Genomic DNA, 4,951 nt, shown 5'->3' on the forward strand with positions numbered 1-4,951 from the left:
ACACAGACGACGACAGAGCAAGACGGGACACAGCGCTAACTAACAACTCGGTGTTTATTGCAGGTGATTGCATATATATGCACATGACACCGCGCAAAAGGAAAAGGGGCGAGGGGGGGCGGTGTCATGTGCATATATATGCAATCACCTGCAATAAACACTGAGTTGTTAGTTAGCGCTGTGTAACGTCTTGCTCTGTCGTCGTCTGTGTGAATTTTTTGCGCTACTGTTCACAATTATTTTAATGAAAGTTGTTTTCATTCATTCATTCATTCATTTTCCCAAAGGCAGCGACATATTCGATGATTGATGCCTTTGCGGGAAAGAAAATTATGAAACACCTTTTATGAGTGTCCATTTTTTCACTAACATGATTTACTAATTGTTACACACACACACACACACACACACACACACACACACACACACACACACACACACACACACACACACACACACACACACACACAGAGAGAGAGAGATATGAGGCAAGCTTCAAGAAGCCCTGCAGTGTAAACATTGCAGGCATTAAATTTCAGAGTTCTCTTTGAAAATTTGCTTCCTTAGTGCACCAAATTTTTTTCATCAATGCTTTTGGTAACCTGCAAATTTTTATTGTCATCCTTCATGTAGCCATGGACACAAGAGAAGGAAAACAAACAATGCAAACATGTTTGTACACTCGACTTTTCTTCTACAATGAATAAGCTTTACTTCAAGATAAATGGAATCTGTTTGGTGTAGACGGCAGGGAGGGTGCCAGCAGGGGCGTGGGGGGGCAGCTGCCTCCCTAAGAGCAAACATATTCAAACCACAGCACCCAAGTTCCCAGCCTCCCCAAATGAACTTACTTGTTGTGGGTGACGCCCCCCCCCCCCCCCCCCCCAGCAAAAAAATCCCAGTGCTGGCCCTGGTAGATGGATGTATACAGAATAATTATTTACTTTATAGAATGAATAGGGCACAGACAGGAGCGCCAGCAAAAGACGAAGACGAAGACGGTTGTTGGTGCTCGTGCTTGCTCCGTTTCGGACTGCTGGTCACTTCACCTGTGCTAGTTCTTTAATAAACAAACCACGGACTCAACACTAAATGCGTACCAACAAGTGATGGAGGTGCTTAATTGCTTAACTACTGCTTAATTGCAAATGCATCATACAAAGTACTAATACCATAGTTTATTAACAAAGCCACAGATACTGCCCATCAAGCATGTATATCTCCAAGCAAAATTATCACTTTAAATTCTTTGTCAGATTTTATTACGCACTTTCTTAATGAGCATATGCTTTGAAGCGTTTCAGGATATCCACAAAACCAGCAAATAAAGGCAGATCCTTCAGCCCCTCCAGAAGTTTAGAGAAAGTCCACATGCTTATTGTAGATCTGAATGCAAGACCAAAAGGACTGGCTTAAGTTGGCCTGCTACATGTTACCACTGTAAAAATTTGTGTCACAGTGTTCTGTTAACTGTTAACTTTACAAAAGGAGAGCAGTGAGAGAGAAGATTTTTGTCCTTCTTCCCAGGCACTAAATAAATAAAGGTCACTGATGCTCACACAAAAACAAACAAACAAACTTTATTTAACGAACAAGTACCTACAAAGAAATAGATCAACAATAGATTACATTGCACAAGACTGCCCCAGCCAAACCATGGTGGCCTTCTAACTACCATACCATAATCACAAATCACTGCAAGGGCTTTTGAAGTATGCATATGTGATTTTTCACTAGGCTGCATCCCAGTGAACACTTGTGAACAGCTATGCAGACTAAATTCTAGCACACACACTGGAAGGGGGACAGTGCAAACATCTTCGAAGCAGACTGGCTCCATGAACATCACATTAAACAGTCACTGCACGTGGAGCATGTTTGCCCAGAGCCAGTGCTGGTTTATCAAGTGACAAGGCTATGTAGTACACTTAGACAGCATAATGACAATCTCTGTTCTCAGAATATTGAAACAAACCTACTAAGTTCTAGCTAGTACTAAAAAACAGAGTTCTAATTAATTTCCCAATTTTTTAAGTGGTTGTTATTACTCACAAGGAATGAATTCACCTTTGACAATAGATACCCTGTTTGTAAGAACCACTGTTGGCATGGGGAGCGTGAAGAAAATTTGCAGTGTGTTCTGTGTTAAAAAAAGATGCACCAGTATGTCAAGGCAGACACAGTACATTCTTATTAGGAAAGCGATGTTACATGCCTCAAGTCAAAGAGAAGCTTTCGCTTCTGGTTCCCAGAGCAGTAAACACCAATGTCCCTCTCATGGGCACGTTCATGCACAATGTCAGCTTACACTTTAAAACAGTGTGGTGACATCAGCACTCAGGGACAAATTTGAGACTAGGTGGAATACAGACTAGTTTAATTACCTAAGCTTTTTCTTTACTTTCAAAAATTTTACATACACAAACATTGTACCAGGTCAACACCAAACAAAATGAACACGCTAACAACTCTGCAGCTAATGATGCAGACACATGGTGCATCACCGCAGCTGCTGCAAGAGCAGCAGGCAAGCTGTTACAGTGCCAAGAGACCTTAGACAGACAGCAAGCGGTAAAATGATGGTCACAAAAGGACTGGCAAAAGGTACCACAGGGTGAATGCAACCACCTAATAAAAATGGTATCAACAATGTGGCACCTTTCCTGCATGTTGCATATATGTCCAAAGCTGGCCCTTGAGCCAGAAAAAACCTATACATCAAATCAATGTTTGTCGAACTCTAAACAATTTATTACAACACTTCCTAGACCACCGCCCAATACAGACAAAGAATTATCAACTAAACTTAATCTCGATACGTCGTTCAGATTAAGATATCTATAATGAACTTTGGATGCTCAATAGCTTTTCTAGAATATGATCTTTTTCAACAAGCAGCACCTTCTGGTGCACAGTTTTTATAACGCTGTGTATTGTGCCGCTAACACAGGGAATCCCTGAAAAAGAAACTTCAAAGCCAGAGATAAGATCTCATCAATATACACCTATGACAAACTGTCATGCCTTTTAAAACATAACATGGCAGCTGCCCTTAAGGGAGAGTAAGGACGTGGGAACATCATACAACCATGGCAACAACACTTCACAACATAGTTGTAAAACTCGTGCATACTCAGTCAGAAGCACTCCTTAAGCTTTTATCGGATGCCGAACAATATTATCTGTAGTGACAGTTATTTGTTCTTAACCATCAAGGTTTTAAAAAGACAAGACAGTATTGCATATGTGCCACAGAACAAAGGTCTTTCCTATACAAGAGCTGCACATTTACATCTCACTACCTGCTGTGCCAGTCCTACGTCTTTTTTTTTTCTGTTCTTTTTCCATCGCATCAACATTGCCCTTTAAGCTTTTACTCTTAATTACACACGCAAAACAAGGTATTCTGAGTTCCCAAGATAGGTTGTACCGCCCACTGAGAATGGCTCACTTTATGTGCACAGCTTGTCTAGTGGATCTTCAGTTTCAAAGAAAGCTGCAAACATTTTCACATCTCTGTCATAATTTCATCAAAACGCCCAAACAAGAAGTAAAACGAAGAAGAAAAAGATAATGGAAAAGGAACTGCACACTCTGATAAAATACAAACAATGCAGTAACTTAATATTCACTGTGTTATATCCGAATCATACCAACATTTCACCTTCACGAACCAATATTATGAATTGCACCTGGCACAAGGTACTCACAACACAGACAGCAATATTTTAGTGTGCTCTACTTTCAGAAGTTTAAGCAGCAGGTATGGCACATTTTGCATATGTTGGATCCCATAAATCACATTGAAAAAAGAAAATCGGTAGAATTGCAAGCATTGAATCTCTAGTGGTTCGTGATTTTTTCTCTATTAATTCGTAATATGGCATAACTTTTTTCACAAAATTCTTGTGCAATTTGCTGTGTTTGTTTTCCTTGATAGGCAAACAACAAGCGACCCTGAATATATCACACTACTTATTATGCTCAGCACCTCCAGCAAACATCTAAAACTACGAAAAATCTTCACTTCTCTTTTTTCTTCTAAGTGGCAAGCAGAGAGTCAAGAACACTTTCTTTAAATAAGATTTTGATGTCTACTAAGAGGTAACCCAGGAAATAATGTTCTCAAACCGGCAAGGACCCAAATGAAACTGCAAGCAATACAATTACCCTAAAAAATTCACATAAATTATAATTTAAATGTGTTTTTGAAGGGATTTTCAACAAGGGATTTGAACAAGGGATTTGAAGGGATTTTCAACAAAACCATTGTTGTCAACAACGGTTTGAACATGTGTGAAAATATTCTCATATTTACGTACAGCAAGAGAGAATCTATCTAAGGTTGCCTGTCTTCCTCTGCAATGTTTCAAAGCACTTGTTGCCCACCAAGCTACTGGGTTACAGGGACACAAAAGTGGAATAATAAATCAGTTCAAACAGATAAAGCATTCTTTTAAAACGCTATTATTGTTAATTTCACCATTGTAGGCTCACTATAAAGAGAGAAAATGAAGGTCAAAGAATCACTTTTGAATTTCGTGCTGAAACTTCGGCACCTGATAGTAACTGCGATACCACGAATTACAAAATTTCACCCTTTTTTTTCATACCTTGGCCACAGTGGCTCAATAATATTTCCTGAAACTTACCATGTTAAGTATCTGGCTCCCTTGAACACAATGTCATGCTTTTTTACCTACAAATAATTATGTAGGCCCTAGGAGACGCCATGAAAACCTATGACATCATGGCGAGTTAGTGTGGGAACATCAAGGCGGCATCACTGCCTATATTTTCTTCTTGCCTTTTCTCACTTACCAAGTGTTTCCTTGTGGCAAGAGTGGTGCTTTTAGTGTTGTGAAAGGATAATTTACTAATACTAGAAAAATCGCTTTTCTCTTTAGTGTCCCTTTAACATTTTAGACAGTGGCTAGATGAGCTTCACAGT

General features: G+C 39.6%; 1 protein-coding gene across 2 annotated transcripts in view; it reads right to left on the minus strand.

Annotated features, from left to right (window-relative positions):
- Positions 1–1,567: 1,567 nt before the first annotated feature.
- LOC119378319 (BTB/POZ domain-containing protein 17) overlaps positions 1,568–4,951 on the minus strand; it is a 36,677-nt gene continuing 33,293 nt past the window's right edge. For both annotated transcript variants that reach the window (XR_005180981.2, XM_037647499.2), the window contains one exon: positions 1,568–4,951. This exon is cut by the window's right edge. The gene's annotated coding sequence lies outside the window, so the exon portion shown is untranslated.

This window comes from Rhipicephalus sanguineus, chromosome 1, assembly GCF_013339695.2.
Source record: "Rhipicephalus sanguineus isolate Rsan-2018 chromosome 1, BIME_Rsan_1.4, whole genome shotgun sequence".
Lineage (NCBI taxonomy): Eukaryota > Metazoa > Arthropoda > Arachnida > Ixodida > Ixodidae > Rhipicephalus > Rhipicephalus sanguineus.